Source organism: Amphiura filiformis, chromosome 3 (assembly GCF_039555335.1).
Source record: "Amphiura filiformis chromosome 3, Afil_fr2py, whole genome shotgun sequence".
In the NCBI taxonomy this organism is placed as follows: domain Eukaryota; kingdom Metazoa; phylum Echinodermata; class Ophiuroidea; order Amphilepidida; family Amphiuridae; genus Amphiura; species Amphiura filiformis.
In genome coordinates this window covers 77,218,039-77,245,836 of record NC_092630.1, presented here as the reverse complement: position 1 = coordinate 77,245,836, position 27,798 = coordinate 77,218,039, and positions in this window count along the sequence as shown.

Below are 27,798 nucleotides of genomic sequence, written 5' to 3'. Positions count from 1 at the left end.
TGGTAGGTTTTGGGAACAGTTTCTGTGTTGTGGGTTTTTCAGAAGCGGTTAGAGTCAAAGCAGGGAGTGCTGTAAATGTGGTAGTTTCCGGTTTTGTAGCTGATTCGGTGGTCGTTGCAATTGCACTAGGAGTTGTTGTTTGAATATCGGGTGACGAGGTTCTTTCTATGGTAACTGTCGCTTTTATTTCCGGAGAAGAAATTGGTGTCACTGTTTCGCTACTTTTTTGACTAGTTGCATCCTTTGGTTCTGTTATAAATTTTGGTTCATTTGTAGCACTTGAAAGTTCAGGCGTAGTTGACATTACCGTACTACTAGTTCGTTCATGAGATGTAATCTCCGTTGTTAAATGAATAGTTCTAGTTGGTTCGGTTTTAACAGATTCTGTACTAGCTGTCGAAGACAGTGAAATTGCACTTGTTGTTTCTAAAGGTTCTACCGTTGTTGAAACATCAGCAACGGTTGTGTCTAACTCATCCCCTGTAAAAGGAGTTGTTCTAATACTAGCTGACGTGGTTTCTTGTACTGATTCTGTTATTCTACTAGTTTCTATACTGGGTGATATACTAGTTGTACCAGACTCATCTGGTAATACACTAAGTGTTACAGTGGGTGACACAGCACCCTTTGTTCTTGGCGACACAGCGCCTGTTTTGGAACCTATACTTTCTTCTGTTACAACAGAAGTCCTTGGTTCTAAAGTAGTAACAAATAGTGTTGTTTGAACATTATCCACAGGTTCTGTTCTTTCTAATTTACCAGTAGTTGTTTCTGTAAACACTGTTGTTATGTCACTGGGCTTTTGCGTCATTATATCTGATGTTTCAGGTTCAACAATTGGTCCAGTGGAAGTATGGGGTTCCGGCGATTTTGCAGGGATTCCCTCTAGTTGAGTTGTTGATAGTGGTGGTGACGTTGTGGTACTCAAAATTTTTTCGGGTAATTTTCTAGTTGTAATTTGTTCTGTGGTAGTTTCAACTAGTGTTTCTGTTGTATGCTTCACAGTAGTAGCCTTTGGCGTAGTTGTAATGAATGGGGTAGTAGTTTGCCGGATTGGCTCTGTAGTTGGAGGCTGCGGTACAGTCTGTGCACGTGACTGTGGAGTTTGTGACGGAGCAACTGTAGTGGTGGCTTTGGTGAGATGTGGAGTAGGAGTACTGGGAGCTTTTGTTGGTTTCGTTCTTGTGACGATTACTGCAAAAAAGGAAAGAGACAAATGGTAAATATAGATCAAATTAAGCGTAGTATCATTGTATGTTATATGTGCCTATCACATCATCATGTATATAGTTATAATATTTGTACCTTAACTTGTATTTTACTTTGTACCCCAGCTTTGCACATTGTAATATTATGTTTGCTTCACGTACTGATTTTTAAAAATGCTTATATTTAATTGCTTTCTATTTTATCGTGTTGTACATGTTGTAGTTGTACTTAAATTATATTTTGTTTATATCAAGTTGTATCATGTGTAAGTTTAAGTTAAATTTGGTAGTTTTATGTATTTTATTCAGTTGATTTGCATGTTTTCTTTGTAAAGCGCCTAGAGGCTTTTTTGTATTCCCTTGTTTGGTTACAGAGAAAATATAGCACCGATATTAATTCATCAAGACTAATGTGTCATCAGCAAAGTTTCATCACTACATCATCGAAGTCTTCCAGAGTAAAACCCGTGTTTGTTACCTGTTATGTACGCAACAATTATTAATTTACATTCATAAATATTTATTCACTGTATTTTTAGCATACCTTCCTGTCTGCACTCTCCTGGGTACAGCAACCTTAAGGTGTCGTCTCCCCGTGCACAGGAGAGGAAAGACATGAAGCATCTATTGAGATAAGTCTTGAAGTCTGTGCCGCAAACGGGTGCGTATGTGGCCTCGCATTCATGTCGCATTGACTTTCGCATCTTGCATTTTCTAGATGCTTTCGGAGCACCTGGATGATAAAAGAAATTTGGAGTTAAAGAAAGTAGAAGGTTAAATTTTGGAGAGTCAGTGGACTTCAATAGGGTACATAATAATAATAAGGATATGTTCTAAAATAATTATAATGGTAGATTGGGTTAATAGGATGAACACCATTTATCTGGGTCATCTTGGATCTATACGCCGATATAATTTTCCCGCCAAGCATTTAATATCCGGGGAAAACATATAGCGGGAAGTATATTATGAGAATGTCGATGAAGGCTCTGATAGTCACTACTGCATGTTACGTCAACAAAATCACACTTGTTATGGTTATACTGTCAATATTACAACCGCAAATAAATAAACACAAATGGACTTACCGCCAAATTCACATTCTCCTTTATGAACATAAAAATTAAGACTGGGATCATTATTGATGCAAGCTGCTGATTGCAGTACACCTCTGTTGTAGTAGGTTTTCCCATCTGGTCCGCATACAGGTCTGTATCTTAGGTTGTAATTGGTATTACACATCCGGGAGCCTGTCACAAAGTAAAATCGACATTATATATTACATGACATTCATTATGTGACGTAACCAACCTTACTTTTTTATATTTTATTTAGCGCAAGTCTTGAAGCTGGGCACACGAGGATTGACATGGTCAGGTCCGACGTTATTACAAACTAAACTCTTTGAAAAAATGCTTGTTTGAATAGAACTGAAGCATTTCAGGTTGCTAGTGTTTAACCACAACCTTAATTATTTCTTCATAATTATGATATAACATAATTATGCTATAGATTTGCTATAGGGACACCATGTACGAATTTAACATAATTTCGACGAGTACAGACATTGCCTCAGCTGATTTACCCATTTTTATAGGTACATGAAACATTCTTTTATGAATTCGTATAAACGTTGATATCACTTTAACATGTTTAAAGGAAAGTACTGGATGGAAGCTATTTATTGCGTAGAATATGCATGTATTATCTATGTACCCACTAGCTATACCTGAAATAGTACAGTAGAGTCTATTCCATGTAGACACAAATAGAAAGTATAATCCTATGCACTTTTTTTTAAAAGTCTGCTTGTCAAATATGTAAGAATGACTTTTATACAGTTAGACAACGAAAGCCAAAAGGAAGGATAAATTTACAGTTTAAGTTAAAAATGGAAACGTGTTTATGTTCAAAGAAATACTCAACAATGGGTCTTTTTTTCTCAATTTTATTGTTAGCGAGTTTTCTGTCTTAAGATAATTATACCACCTTGTCTTAAATAGTAAAGTATGCAACCTCCTTATAATCGGAGTATTAATTGTTATGCTGTTCACTCTTGGATACAAAGGTTACACAAGGGTTCTAAATTGTTTTGGGAGAACCCTCACAATTGAACCCTCAAAATGGTTCATCATTGTAACCAAATACATTCTTATAGTTCCTTTTAAGATGCATCAATGGTTTTCCTGGAACCTTTTTCTCTAAGACTAGAGTGCTAAACAATAAAACAAATGTACAAAGAAAACTGACCAAGAGCTACCAAGTTGCCCAACTTACCACTATCAAGACAGAATCTATCATGTGACTTGACTAGTCTTGGGTCTCTCCTGAGACAAGCAGCTGCTTCCAGGTGGCAATAGGTATCATAACTTCTGCCGTCTGTGCCACATACAGGTAATACCACATCTGGACAATCTTTTGGGCATATCTGGTCTATCGCTTTACGAAATAGGAGAAAATTGAAAAAAAAGTCATCATAATGAATCATTATTTATCTCTTAAAATATTCCACATTTTATTTGCCGGGAGGAGTTCTCTCATTTCTCATTTTCATGGCTGCAATGATATGTATTCCTAGGTTATTCACATTTTATTTATAGTCTTAATATAGATTCACTCCCTAAGCCATTTTTGAAAGCCGTATTTACATACTTCCCAAAGTTATTTTCATTATAAAACGAAGTCTGAAGAATAAGTTAATCATGTTTATTTCAATAAAATAAAAGTGACGAAAGTCCACTTTGTCCACGGTTAATTCTATTCTTTTACAGTCTCCCATCAGAAGGGCTTGCTCACATCTAATGCATTAACTTATCTTAAGGGGTAGGATACAGGTTATTTTTAGTTTAGATTCCAGAGGGAGAGTATATGTAAGAGACACTGTCATCTGCAAAAAGTTATCTCTAACTGATATCGTGTAATTTTAATTCTAGCCAAAAATGGTGAAATAAAATGTTACTGAGTATATGATTACCGACTTTCTGTGTTATTTAAAACACCTGTCCATTAAGGATTGAATGTGGTATTATTTTATCATTAACAGAAAATGGACAAAACAGTGATTTTTTGCTAATTTGCCCATTATAAAATGCCCCCAATACGCTTTCCTATTCCTATACTTACGTAATGGGTGTATGGTGACACATCTCCCTTGATAATCTATTGTTAATGTTCTATCTTGTTTTTTACAGGCCACCGTCAGCAATACACAAAAACTGTAGTATGTATTTCCATCTGTACCACAAACTGGTGCATAGTATCTGTCGCAACGTCGGCTGCATGGATCCCGAGCTGAACAATTGGGAGAAAGAGACGCAATTAAAGATAAGTTAAACACTGCCGCTGTTGTTTGATTGCAATATTAAGGAATTTTATGAATTTTTAAATTGTATTAAAATTCAAACGCCATAATTTAAAGAGTGAGAAATAATTCAGATCTATCAATTAGAAAATACGACGATTTCGATCACAAATACACAGAGTGAGGAAGAGACGTGTCTATCCGGAGGAATCTACATTTGTACCACATTTTAGAAAAGCAACTAAGTTTAGCAATAACATATGTAGGTGTGCTCTCACAATAATGCAGCATACGGGTACAAGATCACCGCTTCAACATGCATTCATTTTGAGTTGTATTTACTTACGATTAAACACGAAAGGATCAATAGAGGCGACCATATCTGTGAAGCCAATCCATAGTAAGATTGAAAACAACCACGTTATATCCATTGCACTTTAAATATATCACTAGCCAGGCGGGCCAAAACTCGCGTTCTGATTGGCCGTTAAAATGAGATTTCTCTTGCTAATGCTCCAATAACAAGCTTGCAACCACCCGGCTAGTTTGAGTTCTAATCAAGGCTGACGTTCTGCCTGCGTTGTTGGTTTCGAACCATCCATTCTATGATTTCTGTTGAAGGAATGAGAAAGTATTAAAACAAATGTTAAAGGAAAAATATTTAAAATAACCATACAAATATAGCTGACATGACATTTCGGATTTTTAAATGAGCGAATATGAATTGTTCATGACTGTTATACCATGTATGTGAAATGCCGCCCCCATCAAGTAAACCGCTCACTTCAGGAAAACTCAGAGGAAAACTATTACTAGTAACGAAGTCCAGCTACTAATCATGCTAATAGAGTAAGCTAGAGTAGAGGTTTGAAATTATTCTGAAGAGGTAATATCACGTTCAACTTCTATATTCTTATTTTGAAACAAATTTACATACAAACATAGTTCTTTTTGTAACAGTGTAGCAACATTTTAGCATACTTCTAGCACACTTTGCACTAGAGTCCATCACTCCGGCACAAACACTACAGTGATTTGGTGACCAAACCCACGGTATCAGCCATTATAATAAAATCCACCTGCGTTTTCCAAATTTCGCATTTCAAGATTGTGTGATACCTCTTATTTTGGCAAGTAGGCCTATCACGTACGTGGAATCAAAATAATTCTTGAATTGAAGTACATGTAGACCCTATGATTCGGATATTAACAGAAATTCAAACGGGAAATCCCGGCTGCCTTTAGCAACTTGAGCATCAGGCGAGGCCTACGCTTAATTCAAATTCCTATAGAATGTATTTTCGTCATTGGTAGCATATAGCACGAAGGGTAAGTAACATTCCCATCCAGATTCATCAACGCTTCAATAATACGATACGCATTTTACATTATACGAATTTTATGAGCACTAGTTATCATAAAACTCATGATATGAAGAACTTTCCGATCTAACATATGAAAAGGTTTGACTACAAAAACGATTCTCTTATAAATGCATATACGCACAGTTTCCACCTCTATACACCTGAGCACACAGATATTTCCAAGCACAGCGAGTCTAGCCTCTACGCAGTCTGTTTTATACTACACGGTTGAGTGCATAGCATCATAAGAACTGTGTGAGATCTAATGGAAAATAGGCATCTGTGATTGGTTTTTGTCAAACCCTCAAGTGTTCTCTTCATCCAATCAAATTTTTTTTTTATATATCGAACGAAAGCTAATAATTCCCCCTAAAAACTTTTTTTTTTTTTCATTTGGTCAACAGATAACGCAATTCATGCAAAGCGAGGGTGGTACATCTCTTGAAAACGACATATCACCTATCCCAGCATAACTTTTGATCAAAATGTAGATTTTAAAAGTCAAAACTTCAAGTGTTCCTTACATTATTTTCCAATTTTATGTCATTAAATGAAAGAGCACACTTATATTATCCATATACTACATTGTAGCTTAATTTTAATGGGCACTGGCCAATTCTCTTTAAATTGCAAATCATGTGCAAAAAGTTACCATTTTCGCCTGTTTTGCCATACGGTTGTAAATTCAATGAACTATGACTTTGCTAAAGAGTGCTTATAAATTGATATGTATCCAGTCATAGGTCGCATCTCACGAAAATACGTTCAATCCCGTGAAGATGGTGAAACTTGCAGCAACTACAGTGTTTATCTTCTCTCTCCTTATTCCTGCACTTGTTCCTGGCCCTCGGGCTCCACAACTCCTCCCCTCTCATAGATGTTGGAATACAACCCAATACAATAATATACCTCGGCAAATCCGTAAGTCTAATTCTCTTTTGACAATATACCATATTATTTTGTCAAATGCCCTGGTGAGTGGGCCCTGGTCAACCATGTCAACAGCTAATATTAGTGAACTCGTCATTCGAGCACTTGGTTATAGACGTGAATGAATATTATTTATTCACATTTTTAACTTTATCATCTTTCAGTTCCAATCTTTGAATCTGATTTTAAACAAACGCAAGGTTCCAAGGCATGAGTTTAGATAATAATCAGGTTCAATGATTTATATAAATTACAAATCATTTGTGAGCATGAAAACATCCGTCAAATGGCGGTGTATGCGGAAGAAACGAAGTCAAATGTTATTTGAACATCCAAATTAATACAATTTATGTTCGTGTACGGATACATTATACTTGATTTACTTGTTCAACTATTAGCCCCATCATGTCATAAAATGTGCATTTATATCGCAAATTTTGAAGAAAAAAAATTGATATCAAAAGGACTTTCTTCGTTTTCAGAATGCAGTTCGATATGTATGATGTGCTCTCAGGTTCCACAAAAAATACTGTCCAAACGTTCATATCCCACCCCTTAAAACAGGGACTGGCTAAAATCATTTCTATAGTAAATATCTAGTTATAATATTCTAGTCAATCAAAAACAGCTGAAATAGTGTTCATACAATAGTAAACCATACTTCTTACAGCATGATTTTATTACGTACTCAGAGTTTTACGCCTGAGCGTCGATCATCAGTGAAGTGAATTTTGAACTGCAACTCCAAAACAATATGGTTTGCCCGATGGTATGTACCTGATTTGGAGTTCTTGTTGAAGTTAAGAATTCAGCAGCAATTTTATCTGATGATCGGAAATATGTAAAATACGTAATCCTAATCAAGCATATTTTGTGCAAATTATATAATTATGTTCAACATTTAATTTCCTTCAACATGTTTAAATTTACACATGGTATTTGAAATCTATACGACGTATAGTCCTAAGCTTTCAAGAATTTAAGCAAAGTTGATTTTAGCTCGAAACCGAAATGTTTTTAATTACTCAATTAATTCAGTCAACTATATAGTCTGCTTGTTCTGTGGCGTCACAGCTGGCCAACATGTGCCGATAGTTTAGCCCAATTTTACAAACTGTACATAAATATTATTATAAATTTATGTATTATTATTATTTGCAAAACGATTTCAAGAGACTTATTTTGTAAATACGATAAATAACACGATGCGCTTCAATCTGTTAGTATCTTGATGCGTGCATTTACGTATGACACGCGTTTATCTCGTTTTTGATTCGCATATCCGCACTATAAGTGAATCTAAAAAGTCGTGTGTCAATATTTCTGATTGAAATGATAATGTTTACGCAAATGAAACCAAACCCTATCCAAATCCAGGATTAGATGTTCTGATTCCCATTCATGTGTTTGGTTCAACATGATCTGGATTCACTTCCTTTTTTTGGCTCATTGCTTAGGGCACAATTTCAAAAGGTTTAAAAGTATTAAAGCATCATTTATCGTTATAACATTTGAGTTATTTTTAAACATAAGAGTACAATGACATTGACATCACAATGTTTCTGTATGCAATGTGTACAAACATTACAAACGAACAAACATATTGTCATGGTTCCATTTTAGAATACTCAATAGGTACGCACATTGTTTTAATTAAGTGTGGAAAGAATTATCTAATTTGAAAGTAGCAAAAAAATTAACAAAGTTTTCTTGTCGCTTTTTTGTGTGGTTTTTTAGCAGATGGAAAACTGCAAGCATTGAATAAATTTGTTGCAATTATAACTGCAGTCAGTGAGCCTGGAACACATAAACACACAGGGCATGTGCATCTATTCCATGATGTTTGATTACAGGTCGAACACAGCGTCAATTTGCTAAAATATGATATCATAAAAAAACTAATATTGAATACGGTATTCACTTACCATTTATAACCAAAGTTAAATATAATTTTGCAGTAATACCAGATATTGAAAAAGTGTAACATTGTGATGCTGATGATGACGATGCGACTGAACTCAGAATGAGACAATGCATTACATCTATTGAAGAGCGCAATATTTTCATTGGATAGGTAAAACCTACGAGTATAATTGCAATTCCAGATAAGTAACATGAATGTGTCATACTTTATATAGGTTTCTTTGTGTGGTGGTTTTCATACGAGTATGGTATAGACATGGTAGACCACGAAACTAGTGGCATATGGTTTGGTATGTGATTGGTTAAAAGTTACAAGCCTTTAGTTCTTTGAACCTCGGAAGTGCAATCATATTGATAAATGGGGATAGTACGGTTATTATTTTTAGTTACTATGCTTATTAACGGAGGAAATCGCGCTTATTATTAACACCATAGACCCTATAAATCGGTTATCGGAAATTTTGTGTATCGCATTATTATTGAAAAAATACAAACAAGAAAATCATAAATCACTTGACATAAATGACATAGTCCAATGCGAGCATGACAATTAATGGGAACATTTGTACTCCTATAAGCATGATTATAAGTGGCTATAACAAGAAGTGAAAATAGGAAAGAGAAAACAATTGATAAAAAACATTTTTTGGTTCAAGCAGAGAAGGGGTGGATATTTTGTTGTATTGCATCGCTTTAATAAAATTATATGTCTTTTATATCATGCTTTTCATATTAAAACTTGATTTTATTTGGTTTGAAATTGCTATTACTCTGGTAGAAATTGCAATCATTTTTCATAAAAAGGGTGGTCATTAACTTTCGAAAAGTTCACACCTAAAATTGAGAAAACAATGACCTCAGAGTTAAATTGAGTTAACCGGCTCATTAATACACTCCCTTGTCCTCCGCCACAACCTAAAAGAATCATTAGACCTTAAATACCTAGATTGGTTAAGTCGCCGAAACCCTTCAATATAAATACAGACTACATGAATTTAATAATTTTGCCCTAGGGTTTACAAAGGTTGCTGTCATAGTGAAATTGTGCCGGTTGCCCATCATAATTTTATGCTGGGTGGTTTAAATTAGTATGATCAAAGAAAACTTTTGGTACGATATAAAGGCGTGACTGCCGGAAGATAATAGGCGGTCAGATTTGCACTGTAGGTATGTCGGTACACATACATCATGGAGTATTGTGCACGACAAGAACTTGAATATCATGGAATTAGTCAATTATGTCTATTATGCATATAGAATAATAATAAGGAATATAATTATATACCGGTAGAGATAAAAAAAAAATACAGGGAACAAGAAATATGTTGTATAGTACATAGCAAACGATGAAAGAAACTCGAAAGAAAGATTCGAACCAAACAATGCAGCCCAGAGGTATACCTACACGAAAATAAAGTAGCTCATCAACAAGCGAAATTTCAAGCGCCATCCAGGTTGATTCATTTACTTTTTGAGAAAAATAGGACACCTGAATGCTGCAGATCTTGGTTTTGATTGAAGCAGCTAGATTTATTCTAATGTTCTAAATTGCCTTCCGAAATTGCGACCCAATTTGACTGTTCAAGATTTCATTTACTGGATGACTAACCAAGATGGGATAGTGTCGGACTAGTTGGAGCCTGTAATTTCCAGGTCATCTCCATGTGAGTCTCAAAACATCATTAGTAAATTTGAATAATCTGAATCCATATATGAAAAGTTTCACGTATTGTGGTTTGTATAGGAGTTGATGCTACGGTCAGATCCCCGGCGTTCAGTGACCTTGTGAACTACTCTTAATTGTATTCAATTTGCACCATACGTATATTACTATTTATTAGAACTATAGAAATATTAATTTAAATTTTTGTGAGTGAATTTGAAGATGATATTATGGAAACCCAGTTGCAGCTAGAACCTACCCTGCAGGGAAGTGAAATTCGAAGCATTTAAAATACAGATATAAAATGATAACATTGACAATCTTAAAACCAGAAAAGGATACTACAGTGACAATAGATAATAATTTGCAAGTGGAAATATGTAAGTCTTTCATATTATGAAAAAATTTGTTAATTTTTCATTGTGCTTGATTTCCAAAGATCAAAGACAAAGATCCAATAATTATTCAAATGTACTTTGTAAGTAAGACACGTCTTTCTGTTGTGAAATGCGTCTTAGTTTAACAGCAAGAGCATTCATTTCGGTTACAGTTTCCAAAATGTGGAACCTTTAATATACATCATAGAACACTCTTTGCACTCTTATCATTTCATCCTCTGAAGTTTAAACACAATATTCTCAAATTAGTATGCTAAATGGCGTTACTTGCTCATTTACAGGGGATACTTGTCGCAAGTGATTTGGTAGAGTAGGCATATCGGTTTTGAGAAAAGACTAGTTATTTAAGGAAATAAGAAGTCCTACATGTGGTTGAATAATTGCGGATTTCGTTCAAGATTGAAGTTACTTAACTCTTTGTGAATATTGACAATCAACGTGCTGAAATACTTTAAGGGATCAAATCAAAACTCGACCGCCGGTTGACCGCCGGTTCCAACCAGTACGACACATTGGACAATTATTTACTCATTCAGTTACTTCAGTTTTCTGGCGAATATGGAAATCAAGTTGAATGACCGTAAGATACAAATTAGTCATAAAATATGATATGAAGTGTAAGGATCTAGTGCTGTCTGTTTAGGATGCACCATTAGATACTCAGGGGGGGTAGGAAGTTGGGGTCGGGGGAAGAATTTTTTTTTTCGCCGCCGAAGGCGGCGAATTTTTTTTTTTTTCGCCGCGGAAGGCGGCAAGTTTTTTTAAAAAATTTCATGCATTTATACACAGTTAGGTGGGGAAGGTTTTTTTTTTTTTTTTTAGTGTTGGTGGGGAAAGTTTTTTTTTTTGCTCATGTAGTGGGGAAGTTTTTTTTTTTGAAAACTTCCTACTCCCCCTGAGTATCAAATGGTGCGTCCCTTACTGCATGCAATTTCCATGATTTCGTTTGCTCACTAAATACAGGAAACTCATCGTGTCTATATATTGTCTGCCATCAACTTTGGAAATCAAAAACTTCCTCAATGATCTTGTCGCGGTCAAGATGCATATAATGTCATGGTTATTACACAACAGATTGATTATTCACTGAGTGACTCGATACGCTACATTATTCCATTCCTAATGCATTATGAATTTTATTTTGGAAGGTGTTCAATGTGACAAACACACAGACGATTTTATGATCAGGGGCGGCATTTCAGGGAGGGTATTGGGGATAATCCCCACCCCTCTCGTGATTTTGTTTATAATTAAAACGTCATTATCTTACGATCCCGTTATCATGGTTATTACGTGACAGATTTATTACAGGCAGATATTTATGCGTTGGATGATACATATGTATTAAATTCTTATGTAATTCGTAAAAATAAATCTAGATATTTAAGTGATTCCATATAAAATGCGTTATGTAATCGTATATTAAAGAAAATCAACAGAGATGATAATGAGGCATGTTTCATTCAGGAAGAGCATGTATGGATGATAGCTTATCCATAGAAACCTTTGCAAAGTAAAATAGTATAATTCTTTGTCGTTTTGTCATAAGGTTATGTGACATGTCCCCGGGGGGGGGCACTCAACTTTGGAAGTCGCGAAGTAGGGGCCTATCGGGTAAAAAGATTTATATAAAAAAAGGGGTCATTGGGTACAAACAAAATAAAAAAGGGGGTCATTGGGTACAATATTTTGAAAAAAGGGGGTCATCGAGTATAAAATTTTTAAAAAAGGGTCATCGGGTAGAAAATTTTGAAAAAATGCAGCAAAATTTTGAAAATTTCGGCATAATTTTGAAAAAATGGAGCAAAATTTGACAGTTTCGGCATTTTTGTGGTTGCATTTTGATGATGCTATTCTAGAAAAAAGGGGTCATTGGGTAGCCTCAACCAAAAAAAGGGGGTCATTGGGTAGCCGCAACTAAAAAAAAGGGGGGTCATCGGGTATGGCTTTTAAAAAAAGGGGGTCATCGGGTATAGTCGACTTCAAAAGAGGGGGCCTATTGACAGGCACATACCGTCACTTCCAAAGTTGAGTGCCCCCCGGGGACATGTCACAAGAAAAATTATTGTAGGGCATGTTGAAATCCCGGGTTGAAATATAGAATAATATAGACAAGTTTCTAGGCCTAGGTTTAACAGGGCCTTTGTCACACAAAAAATTCACCCTTAAAAATAAAGACCTATGATCTCTTCAAACATTCCTGTTAACGAATGACGCACACTAAAATAAACATGTCACGCTTATTTATGTGTTCGCCACTGTCCATGCATCCTGCTACTGGATAAGAATAACCCAATCATGACCAGTTATGTCCAATGAGTCTGTCCAAGCAAGGAGTCTGTTTGCCGCGATAACCCGTAGCAGCAACATCTAGGACACAGCTCGTTGAACCCACTCCCGGTTGTTTGTCACTCTTCCTTTACTGACCACCGCTAAATACTGCAACACTCATGTATTCAATGTCCGTTGTAGGCCTACCATAAGGCTCTCACGCCAATGGCAAACTTGTCTAATTTGTCTGCGGGTACTAGCCACCTTTATTGATGACCAATTTCCTCATCTTCAGGGGGTCATCAAACTCACTCTATGAAGGAATTATGCTTAATGTTATTATTTTTGTCTCAAAGAGAACTGCAAAAGAAGAAAGGTATAGGTGACCATGCCGATGGTATGAAGTATGCCAGGTGTACATTAAGTAACTCTTATCGTTAATTTGTATGTGTAGCAAAACATTAACTTTGTTTGTTTTCGCACTTAGTTTTGTCATTTCCATTAATAAGACTCACTGGACCCAAGAGAGGAACTAAGCATTATTTCTTCATTTCGCGTCAGTTAATTTGTGTTGACGGTATGTATGGTATATAAAAACGTTGCTCGCAATTTTCTGGATTGTAAACTGAGCTCAAATAGAAACTTATAGTTTTTCACAAGGTCATATTTTAAAATCCTGTCCATCAAAATGAACCAAATTTACACACAGGGTTACTTCAATACTCTACTCTAAGCACATGTCAGTAACCAAGCAGTTGTCTGACTGATACAACAGCAAAATGCACTGACATGGAACAGCTTTCTGGACCACATTCACAGCCCAATAATTGGCACCCAGCACAAGAATTCTGTGAGAATGTGTATAAGATCCTTACATAGATTATAATTTCCAAAGAGCAAGTGGAATAGTGTGTGCTGTTTTATGCTTTTCACTGTTTTAAAGAAAAACCAGGTCTTATTCCATACTATTTCCACTTACTCACAGAATTCTGTTGTTGGGTGCCAGTTATTGGGCTGTGAATGTTGTCCAGGAAGCTGTTCCATGTCAGTGCATTTTGCTGTTGTGTCATTATGACAACTGCCTGGTTACTGGAGTATTGAAGTAATCATATGTGTAATTTTGGTTCATTTTGATGGACAGGGTTTAAGATATGACCTTGTGAAAAACTATAAGTTTCTATTTGAGCTCAGTTTACAATCCAGAAAATTGCGAGCAACGTTTTTATATACCATACATACCGTCAACACAAATTAACTGACGCGAAATGAAGAAATAATGCTTAGTTCCTCTCTTTGAACTCAGTTATGTGTTTGCTACAATAGTATTTGGCGGTAATTAACTTTGATATCTTCAATTTGCCTGAATTGGCGAAAAGTGGCTGAAAAGAACAAAACTTGTTTTCAAGGTGTGTAGGTCAGTAGCGTAGCCAGCGGGGGGGGCAGGGGGCAGAGTGCCCCCTGACAAAAAATGAAAGAAAAAGTGCCCTCTGACAAAAAATAAAAGGGCAAATCAGGAGGGCAAAGGAAAAGAAAAGGGGGCAAGGAGCCCTTTTCTACCGAAATTCAGCCCGAAAATACAAACTTTTTCTGCGCTACGCGCGCATATTGCAAAGATTAAGCCCTTTCCATCCTGATAATAGGCAAAAATAGTGTAAAATACCACATCGTCCAAATAAAGCCTTTCGTCTCTATGTATTGTATGATGCAACTGTATTTTTTTCGTCTGTGCCCCACAAATTTCATTTTGCCCCCCCCGACCAAAAAAGCTGGCTACGCCCCTGGTGTAGGTGGGCAGATCCTTCTTTCTGTAGGGTCTGTGGTAGGAGAATTAAATACCTGATTTGAAGGTCACCTGAAAATAGTATGTGGAAAAATTTAAATTAATTACTCAAACACACTAAAATTGAAGTGAATTCCATTTAATGCTATCAATTCTGTTTCAAGAAGCAATATAATGTTATCATCAAAGCTCTTTATGGAAGACTATTTTATTCATGTTACATTCTCAACAGCTAGATGTAAAATATTAGTTGACACCTTGCAGCGTGACAGGCCACAAAAACATTGTGAATTTAGGTTCAATATTGACCCGATGCTATGTTTGAATTCATGCCAGGTAAACTCAGCAATGAGGTAAAATATACTATATTTAGATATGTCGATTCCATCAATTGAGAATTACAAACGCTAGGGCTCAGTGCATATGATAAATGATGGAATTCACACAATTTGCAGTTGTCTTTGTTTTATGTTCTTGTTCTTTATTGACAAATGTATGATACTTTCCTCCCAAACTTATACAATTACGTAAAAGGTTCTTCGTACAGCTATACAGCTACAGTTAATAACCACAAAAGAGTTCACTCTTTAGTCTCTACAATTTCGAAGGTTTTGAGGAAAATTCTATCACTCTTGAGTTTTGATTTGCATAAAGGAGAATAATTAATAGGAGAATAGTTAATATGTTCAACATGATCGCATCACTCATGACCTATATTGTTTATTTGCTATTGGTTCCAATGTGAAAGGTTATGTGTATATAGTATTCGATTCATGCAGTCATTCCATATGTGCAAATGATGTTTATTATTCTTGAAATGGCATCATCGCTTGGTATATTAACATCCTGATAATCATGATAATGATACGACGTTCCGTACATTGCAACAAATAGACCAAGCAACATCTAATGGGTACACTTTGATAAGCATATGCAATAAAAGGTTCTTCAGCAGGAGTTGATGTATACCTATACATTATTTAGATTACATGATTTTTTAAGAGTGATATATGAGCGTATCATCATGTACAAATAGAAAAACATTAACTTAGTTTGTTTTTGCACTTAGTTTTGTCATTTCCATTAAGAAGACTCACTGGACCCAAGAGAGGAACTATGCATTATTTCTTCATTTCGCGTCAGTTAATTTGTGTTGACGGTATGTATGGTATATAAAAACGTTGCTCGCAATTTTCTGGATTGTAAACTGAGCTCAGATATAAAATGAACCAAAATTACACACAGGGGTTACTTCAATACTCTACTCTAAACACATGTCAGTTGTCCAACCGATACAACAGCAAAATGGCATGGAACAGCTTTCTGACCACATTCACAGCCCAATAATTGGCATTCTGTGAGAATGTGTACAAGATCCCTACATAATAGATGATAATTTCCATAGTGTAAATGGAATAGTGTGGAACGGTGCAGCTTTATGCTTTTCACGCACTTTCATCAGAAAACAGGTTTTGTTCCACATTATTCCACTCACAGATTTCTTTTGCTGGGTGCCAGTTATTGGGCTGTGAATGTGGTCTAGGAAGCTGTTCCATGTCAGTGCATTTTGCTATTGTGTCATTATGACAACTGCTTGGTTACTGACATGTGTTTAGAGTAGACAAATGGTAGAGTATTGAAGTAATCATGTGTGTAATTTTGGTTCATTTTGATGGACAGGGTTTTAAGATTATTATGACCTTGTGAAAAAGTATAAGTTTCTTCTTGAGCTCAGTTATAATTATGTTTGCTACAATAATATTTGGAGGTTGTAATTAACTTTGATATCTTCAATTTGCCTGAATTGGCCAAAAGTGGCTGAAAAGAACAAAACATTGGTAATCTTGCCAAAAGACACACACACCAACAGGCTGTACGTCAGTAGTTTCAAATGAAGTCGCTGTCAGACACGGTTAAACTACAAACACTGGTCAAAAGGATTTTTACAATGTCCTTAAAAACGAATTTGGGAAACTGTAATTTGAACGTTCATGCGCCATGCAGTCGATTACAAATTCCATTCTAGTGCATTGTTTTCATGCCAATCATATAAAATCTGGGAAATAACGGTGACAAATCTTCAACCACTTTGCATAATCATTGATAATATAAGATGACCTATGATTAAAAAAAATATTGGTTTCTGCAAGATATCAGGATAATGGTGGTGGGAGAATGTTTCATGTATGTGCGTCGTGGAAGACATTACCAGCCTTATAAGACAACTATCCTTCAAAATCTTGCGGTCTTAGAAGAAAGAAAGATCACATGGCCTTCATAAGAGATCGAATGACCTTGAACCACACCAAAAACATTGTCGTGACACTAAGTCCTTTATGGAGTAGCCACGTGACCTTAATAATTTCAATTGAAGTTGCTGAATCTCCAGCCCAACCTTTGCAAAACGTTGGCCATCTAGCTCAGACTGTTCTTCTCGTCCAAGCATCACTTCCGTGTTACCTTCGTCAGATACTATTTTCCTGATATCTTGCATCATCTGGACATTTTGTGGATAAAACTTCCTTCGTCTATGCGTTCAAGCGGATTTCCATTAATCCGTCATTGCATTAGGTACTGGAATGCTCGCATTACCATCTAGTATCAGTATATTGGATGAATGCAGCAGTTTGCCCATATCATTTTTTAGCGACAGGAGGAAACAATGACTCTGATGAAAAGAGCTGCATGTGCGTGATGTGGAAATAATATATCTAAAACAATAATATTAGTAAACCGCTTTAAAGATCACGCAATATTTCACCTTACTATACAATAATTAACGGAATATCCAATCGGAATTCACATGTCCTCTGGTTTGCAACTTCATCTACAAAATAATGACTAACTTTTTCATTAATGTTCTTTTAAGGAAAAAACATCATATGCTTTTGATCAGTGCAAAAATATTCCACTGAAATATAACCTCACAAAGGAAATCATAACATGTAACATAAAACCAATCATTATATCAAAGTAATCATATAGTTTCATGGTCATGATGGTAAGGTATAGGTTTTTGTATGAATGAATGTGTTGGAACACATTATGTTCTCTTGTCTTGAAGGTTTTATGATCTATATTACTCCGCACGCTATTTGTTGGCACGTTGGCTTTCAACACGCAAAGCGTATGTTAAAGAAAAAGTTAAAGAAAGCTTTATTTTTTCATATAACATTATACACTCCTTTGAAATTCGGTTGAGTTCTCAATTTGACAACTAAGTATTAGCGGACTTCCCTGTAACCGGAACACTCTTTCAAGTGACACACGTGGGCATTAATTGGAGTTACTCTGACATTTTACAATATATTCAGAGTTCGCAATAATTTCATTGATCAAAGAATCATCAAACATTGCGATATCCCGAGTGTTCTTACATGCTGATTACCCTGAGTTACTTTGGACCTTTTGTCATTACAAAGCACCCTCCTATTTGTAATTCAAACCACGCTAACTAATCCTTCATCAAAAGTCGTTTTACAGCTTATTATATTCGGGGCGTAATTTTGCAGCGTGGAAATGTATTTGTTCCGGGATCCACCGCTGATGATGGCAACTTTTGTTGTCATCCACTTAACTTAAGTAGAGGGAGTGACATGGGGAGGCCATAGGGATATCCAGGATATTACCAGTGTCTTACCCAGGTCTTAACATTATGTCTTCTATTAACAAAATCCACAACGTGCGGTCAACAAACTGTGATCTAGGACACATGAGCAAGCCTTCCAGATGAGCCAAAGTTTACTTGTCTCGGATTCAGAAACATGAGTAATGAACTTATCAAATATTCAACAAGACGAGATGGATTTATAATTAAGACACAATATATTATGAGACATTTAATATAAGACGAATTAAGTTGTGTAGTGATGAAACTGCCTATCATAAATAGTGGTGTTTCCCTTATCAGAGGGGAGGTTTTGGTATTTTTTCTTTTTGCGTTTTTACGATTTACCTCAGGAAAGAATTTTCGTCAAAAATGTTTCGTTAGGAGGGTTTTAATAAAGTATATCACCAATGCTTAACTGGTATGAACGTTTGGACAGTATTGTTTGTGGGACATAAGAGCACATCAGACATGATCGAATTGCATTCTGAATACGAAGAATGTACTTCTGATATCAAATAATTTTGATTTTTTGAAATTCGCGATATAATACACATTTGTGATATTGAACAGTCCTCGAAGTAAACTTTACAAATTTAATGGTGTACTTAAAGCATGTTAAAGCGTATGCAGCTGGGATGAAAAGCCGGCGATCAATTGAAAAATTTTGAGCTTTCATATCGAAGATATGGAATTTTTTCCTAAAAACACCAAAACAAATTAGGGAAAACATTTATATAATTACCTTAATTATGAAATGTCAAAATTTTCAATCGATCGTCGGCTTTTCATCCCAGCTACATATATTTCAATATCAGGACTGAGTATTATCACGACAAAGAAATTATTTACTGTAGCTAACATCCATCTGTGATGTCAGCTGGTTGATGTTGATGTGTGGATGAGTATAAATCTATTTCTGTCATAAAATATCGTATGTTCCCAAGTTATGTAATAAGCATGTCAATGATACTTGATTAAGATCATGGGCTGATGTATTCCTAATTACGCATCCGCTTGCGTCCATTTCATTAAACCAACATAGTTCCCGAGTTTCTGAAACGTTTTTCCTTAGCACATGCCGCATGGAAATATCACATGCCGCACCACACAATTAACATGACCACTACCATTGAACTTAAAACAAATAAATTCAAATTATATCCCAAATTACTAATTCTAATCATATTAATTGTAGTTATGAAATAAGTACTCAATGTCAAATACATGCAGTGTAGCCATAGTTTTCCTGATTACAGATGCAGAACGCTCCACAAAGCTCCACAGGCCTGATTTGGCTTCAACCCAGACTTCAACATGCTCAGGACCTTGATACTTTGGAGCAACTTCAAATGCCTCTGAAACCTTGAAACCTCAATTGACTACATTTATTTACAGATCTATACACAGCATGTGTCAACAAATGTATACGCACAAAAAAGAATAAAATAGTAGGACCGAGAGTCGAATTATGTTTCTGTGCCCCTTTTCATAATCGATAAGTGATAAATGCAATGATGCAGTAAATGTGCTTTTGAAGAAGATAAATCACAGAGAATAAAATTCTTTGTATAACACACAATATTTATAGCCCCTATTTTTAATATGACTAAGGAAGCAGTATATTCAGTAGGTCAATCTAGATATGAATGTAGAGCTGCATTGGGACACCAAAAGCTGCAATAATAGAGCGCCTGGATAAATTTGTTGAATGTCCTCTAGACTAGACAACTATAACACTGTTACAATGCTTCAGACACTCATCGGGGATTGTATTTTGATGCTACCTCTGGCAAGATGTACATAAAATAGTGTCTGCTTTCTATATTTGTCAACTTGACCATGTTGACTCATGATGAGCATCACTGAACATGCTGAAGATGTGTACGTGTTATCTATAGAAGTCTTTTTTTTTTTGGCGAGAGATTCCTTAGATGTGCCACCAAGCCAATTTTGCGAGAGATTCCTTAGATGTGCCACCGAGCCAATGTAAAGACATTGGCTCGGTTCAAGTATTTGCCTCATTAAATAATGATATCAAGTTTTTGTGATTTATTCGGTTTTTTACACAGGGTTATCAGCTTGATCAAGTGAAATTGTGTGCACAACAAAAAAAGCTGGCAATCCACGTAATTAAACAAACGGTAGTGTTACAGAATATATTAATCCAAGGCGTAACGTATTCTGTTTTGCATAACTCATGTTTCTCACGCATCTAGACACTTCAATTGGTCCTGACTACTACGTATGGAACCCGGGGTATGGAACCCAACAATAGGAGCTACAAAATTTAATGGATTTGTCAAGCAAATAATAAATATGTTTGAATTACAAACTTTTATCAATATGCAATACGAAAGATTTGTAACAACCTATTGTCATTGTTTCAATGTGTATTTTCGTAGAAAGATTCGAGCCAGGTATACCAACTTGGTGTGGGGAACAAAGACAAAGACAAGATAAAAACTAATGCAGTATGTAAACCAGAATGGTGTACATGCACTGTTACGTCTGCACTAGAAAAATCCAAAACCACAGGGATGGTAGACAAAGTTAACAAAAATACAACTGACGTTTCGAGCAGATAAACTGCTCTTCTTCAGGGACAGACAACAAAATATAAAAGCAGTATTTTCGTAGTTTTAGTGTTTTTAACCATGTTTAATTTTCTTTCTTTTTTCTAATTATACAAAATTCCATAAAGTTAAAAAAAAGACTTCATAATTTGTCAAATCTAATTTTATCAAAGTTTTTATATGTTTCGATAATTATGACCAATTTCATTACACAAAAATCATTAAATAAGAACTCAGCCCTACTGCACGCCCTAGTTCTGTCATTCGATACAATTAGCTTCAATATTTATCCCACATACCATGCATACTATACTCCCCTTAAGAAAGAGTAGAATAAGGGGTTCACATTTCCTGTAATTACTTCCCGTAAACGAGACAAACAGGCCATAACACTTGCTTATGATAGAAAACTGTTTCAAATTGTTTCGATAAAAGCTTTAAAATCCGGTTTACTATCGACATTTCGATATTAAAATCAAGCAGCTTAGCTCAAAAAGTGACGCTTTGTTTTTAGTCGAGACTATTGTCTAAAATAGCACATTGCGACATGGCCCTTTTCCTGTAGCACAGACGTACTAATGCCAAGAGGTAAATATGTATAACAAGTAAAGCCAGCGAGAGTTTGCATTGGGGTTCTCTCTAATATCACTCTGAGACAACCTTATGATTTGTTAGGCAGAAGTAACTAGCATCAATGTTTCTTAGGTACTGTAACATCTCCAAAGCAGGTTGTATAGGGGTTCCAATCGTATTCACTTTAGTGTGCACATCAAAGCCTTGCATTAAATGATAGACACTGTTAATTTATAGTGCCAAATAATAGGATGGTGGAATTGTGTTCCACAAGGATATAAATGCAGGCCAACACCATTAACAATGGATAAGTAATACGACAATCATCGGACACAATAGGAACCTTGATCTACAATATTATATTCTACATTGTATCATTCATTTAATTTTGTAAATGTACTTGCAATATATTATTTATTATTATATTTATAGAATAATGAATGAATGAATGAATACTGTTTCTAGTTTGCCTTACATTATTATAATTATTAACCGTCTATTAGTGCCATTAAATTGCCCTTAGTGCCAATCATATTCTGACGCCTAAATAATAGGTCATTGTCCCATGCCTTAATTCTATCACACAGATTGGTTTCCTTACCTTTTTCTTGCCACTGTAAGTCTGCATGTTATCTAATGGGTTAAACTAGTTGACGTTGTTGATTAAATGGTATTATGGTAGTAGTGCTAGGTAATTATTGTTTCGGCATTGCTGTTTCAATCGCCTGCAATGTAAAAATAAAAAAGGTCAAGAACAATTAATACCTACATTTTGATATTTTCCCTTACTTTCATTTTTAAAATCACATACACACATATTAGATCTTTTTAGAAACAAATATAATCCGAGGCTCTCTCACAAAACATTAAGAAAAGAGAGCGATGTACAGGCTGTATCAAAAGATTGGTACCCATCAGCTTTGCTGTCTAATGAAACACCTGCCTCTTCCACATTCAACATTAGATCCTCTTGAAATGACTACAAATTACAGTTTTATGACCGTTTATAACATAATCTACAAATAAAATAAGGTAGATGTTAAACTGCATTTTGATGTGGGAGTCTTAGCCATGCTCAGTGGATGGGTATCAAATTAACCAAACATTTTGATTCACCCTGTATTAATTTCTATTGACTTTATTCTATTGACAATATTATCAAGTTGTACTTCATTTATCGCTTCTCAGTGTAAGTTTCGAAGTAGTCCAACAAGGGTTTTTTTTTTGTGTGTGTGTTTTTGTTATATACAGATTACATTTTATATAGTGAAATGAATATTTTCTTAAATGTGACGACGTACGCGTAGTCACCTTTTAGGTCTTTTTTTTGGGTTGGAGGGAAATCTTCAATACGAAAGGTCAAAATTTTTAAATGATCATCGGCTTTCCTCCCAGCTACATACACTAAGTTTACTTCGAGGACTGTTAAATATCAAAAATATCAATTTTTAATAAATTGCCATAAAATTTGTATTATATCGCGAATTTCAAAAAATCATTTGATATCAGACGGACATCCCTTGTATTCAGAATGCAACTCGATATGTCTGATGTGCTCTCATGTGTCAGAAAAATAATGTGCAAATGTTGCTATCCGAGCTCTTAATGAATCAGATAATGAATGCCCGACAAGTATTTCCGCCATGCATTACATCTTAACTGTATCCATAATTAAATATATTATAACATTAACTTAATTTACTACTATTACAATCACGTGCTCGATTAACTCTTATTTGATAAGCTTCCGCTTAGTTTAACAAATTTAGAACTGGAAAATAACTTGAATGGATGCACTAAGATCGAAAAGCTGCAAGCACTACGTTACACAGTTAAGAAAAACACCCTGTTATTAACTTGACGGACAAGCAATATTCAAGAAACAACATCTTTAGTCCGTTTACCAAATAATTATGTTGCAAGGAAATTATTAATATATTATTTATATTGCCTACGTATATTATACATTTGTATTGCTGGTTGAACATGATTGTTAAAACTATGGCCATGCCATGGCGAGGTTCGAATAAGACAATAAATATTTTTTTTTTTTGTTACTTGAAAATTTGGATCTCCTAACGTTAATCTACGAATATGATAAACTTCTAAACGCAGTTGTACTAAAAATATACAGTTACAGTTGTAAAGGGATTATAAGTTAATAAAATTATATAAAAAATACAACAAGTGTTTAATTGTAGCCGAAGGATTGTTGCTAACCTAAATAATGTTTAATTTACACACGCCTGTCATTATCATGTTTCTGTCTCGGATTATAATCTGTATAGCTTACCGGGATTTCTTCGTGTTCGTAAGGCCTATTTTTGGGATATAATACTTAACGCCGCATGTTATGTGTTACATTCAAGTTCACAGAATAGGCTATATGCCAAACTAAAGACAATAGAGATATTATAACATAATGGGTTTCGTGTTCAATAAAAACATTTCCACATGGAGTGTTTTGAGAAAGGTATAAAGAGGCATAGCTTTATTATACAAACCTATATGCTGTTAGACGTTTTAGTAACTTCTGCTATTGGGCAATAGTTTTTCAAGAATAAAATTCCATGGAATTGCATATGCCTAATTTATCAAGTTATAAAATCTGCTTTGTTGGCAAAAAATGTAGCTATAAGTTGCATTAACCGCACGATAAATGAAATTATCCTATATTTGTGAAAATTGCAGATATCATTTTTTTTCATATCATTTACCGCCAAATCTTAAGAATACAATCCAGGGTTTAGCAGACGACACACTGCTAGTGGTTTATGCGGTCATGCTGTCTACCATCCGTAAGAATTGCCACCATATAGAGTAAATAAATATCACAAGGAGACATTTGAAAAGTGATACACAGCGTTTTATAGCTGACAGATGATGACCTAATATTGAAGAAGGTGTCCATGTCTCTGTTATCTTCATGTTGGTCTAGGAACAAACTGTGATTCAAAGATGCGCCTCACGGAAGGGAATGTTATCAGATGTTAGCTCCAGTTTCAGAGCTTCTTGCATGCATTGTTCAACTTTGTTGCCTTCTGACAGTAAAACTGTCTACGAACAACTTTCTATAATAATAATAATAAATATTGCATCTTGCAAATAACTATCTCTGATTTTTCTGCAATACATGGTGTCTCTGAAAGATTGGTAGCGAAAACACTGTGGGTTCCTTTTCTAAATTGAAAGTCAGAAACATGGGGATTTACCAAAGGTACCAATGGTAGGCATGTCCCGTTTTAAAATTTTAAAATTCACTTATGTTGTTTCGGAAGTACAGCGATTTCTCCAAAATCCATGAGCCAGCTTTTCATCCACGGATGATTAGCTGATACACACGTCATTTTTACATCATTTGTTAGCCTTATTACTTTGCTTGTAAGCTCTTGTATACTTGTGTTTCAAATTAAGTGCGTGTTTCTAGGATATTGTGTACGTATTAAGGATGTTTTTATTCTTAAGTAGTCAATGCTTTACATGGAAATATAATTGTACAAGTATAATTATGTCAAGGAACTTAGTAAAATGTTCGATTTATATTTTGTTATTATTTTCAATTTTCAAGGTCACTTAAATGCGAGACCAAAAGGCCCAGATATATTGCACTTATGAGAAATAACAGCTTAAAGGTCCTCCTTAACGAAATAATTATATAATACATTGGGTAATACAATATTGATGTTTGGTCTACATAACAAAAGGTCAAAGTTCAAATATCCCTTGGTCGGATGGAATATGAACCTCTGCACGATGTCTATTGGCGAGTTCAACTTAAGAAAACACAAGTAAGTAAGTTAGTGTTATTCGCTGTCACATTTGCTCTAGTCAGTCTCTGTTTACAAGAGCTACTGATGATACGTCACCTTGGAGAGTGACACACTTTTAGCTCTGGAGATGATGGTTGAAAAAGTGAAGATGGAGTTAAAGCAGTTGTAAATCTTTCATACACTCTTAGATAGCGATAACCAATCAGAACAAACGTTAGAAAAATGCAAAGAGTACCGGTATATGAATTGTGTACATATGCACGGGCGCGCACTCCTCGAAATACTTGCAGTGATTTCGGATGCGTTCATTTTTGTTACGGGTTGATGCAATTATATATTTACTCGCAGTTTCTAACATTTCTAGTGAAAATTTTGTTTAAAAATAGCAAAAATCACGGGATTTTTCACTCGTGTATGAAAAAAGGTTACTAAATAAGTATCACTTGTTGCTCGAGAAATTGTACAAATTAATGCACTTGTACTGAAATGTTGATGCGTCTAATGCACCCCCTGTGGTGGCTCGTGCATTAGACGCATCAATATCTCCGTACGCGTGCATTATTTCGTACAATTTCACTCCCAACGAGTGATACGCATTTATTAACCTTTAATATAAGTGTATGAAAAAAGGTTAATAAATAAGTATCACTTGTTGCTCGAGAAATTGTACAAATTAATGCACTTGTACTGAGATGTTGATGCGTCAAATGCACCCCTTGTGGTGGCTCGTGCATTAGACGCATCAACATCTCCGTACGCGTGGATTATTCCGTACAATTTCACTCCCAACAAGTGATACGCATTTATTGGCTTTTGTCTAACACACGCGTCACGTCACGTCACGTCACGTCACGTCACGTCACGTCACGTCGCGTCACGTCACGTTGATATCTTCTTAAAAGTTACAAACAAGTCATACGGATCAGTTCACGATTTCGTTTAGTTTTTCCGGGGTGTTTCCGCATCGAACCCGTCATTATCCCAGGCCCACAGTGAAATGGTTATCGGCGTGGCGATTGCTGACGGCCGCACACCACCAAATAAGCCCCATCGAAATGCACGTAAAAGGGCAAACAGATTCGCGATTTTACCTTCCATGAATTTCCAGACACGATCATTTATTTAAAAATGACTTTTTCTATGGCAAAATATTTACTTGTATTTGTATGAACAAATATTCCTTATTAATTTTACTTGGCCTATACAAATGTAGGTCCTACCAGCTTTAAACCACGATGACGATTCGCATCACAATAGCCACGACAAACGCGGAGTGATTTTATTTTTTTATCCTTTTTTCCAACTTCAAGTAGCAAACCTTATTTATTATTCGGACTAGCAAGCTTTGATATCTAAATTCGGACTTGCGAAACGGAATAGAAAGAAGAAAAGAACTAGGGTTCATTGTGAGCACATGTGCACATGTGCATTTGGCAACGAATTGGCCTTGACCTTTATTTGACCTTTGGCCCCTCAACGGTAGATTGCACATCGGGTCACTGTGGAAACGTTTTTGGTAACATTTATTGTTGACCTCTGTTTTCAGGTCAAAAGTCATACGTGGGTCAAGGTCATTCAACATGTCAGGTCAAGGTCAAGGTTAATTAATTCGACTAGGTTTGGATCAAATCCATTGAGTCTGGAGTGAGATCAAACTTTTAACACAAATGACCCCTCAATGACCTTTGACCTTGAAGCCATATAGGAAACTTAGTAGCCACTTACCCACTTGTGCTTCCCACAAGGTTTGTGCGAATTATATGACCAGCTATTTACACCGCCATCAAAGAAGACCAAATAATACCGCATCATATACCTCATAGATTCTGCAAAAATGGCTAACGTGTTTTATAAGTCTGAAACACGCGAATGAGGTAGCTTATTTTGTTTTGATAGGCCATTTTCACGTGTGTTTCAGTGGGAGCATTATTTAGTGGTGTGCGCACTGTACGTAGCCTCCGTCGCAGGCTACTCGTGTTTTTATCACACTCATAGTTTGAGAAAAGCGAAAACGCACCGCCTGCAAAAGAGGCTACACTAAACTAGGATACGGGCTGTGGTTTAAAAGTAGTTCCAGCAATCCCGATTATTTTATTCATTGAAGCTTTGCTGTGCTTTGCGGCATTGATGAAAAGCTGGAATTCCATGGACTATTTCACGGACTATTTATCACGTAGGGAGATAAGGGTAATTGTGGAGTTAATAATTTATTATGAACTTTTGATAACATTTCAACGTGACACGACGTGACGTGACGTGACGTGACGTGACGTGACGTGACGTGACGTGACGTGACGCGTGTGTTAGACAAAAGCCCATTTATTAACCTATAAATGAACCAATGGTAGGTTTGTGTTTGAGGTTGCAAAACAACTCTAATAATATTATCACACCCCCTACATCCCACATTGTAGCATACGATACAAACGCACCC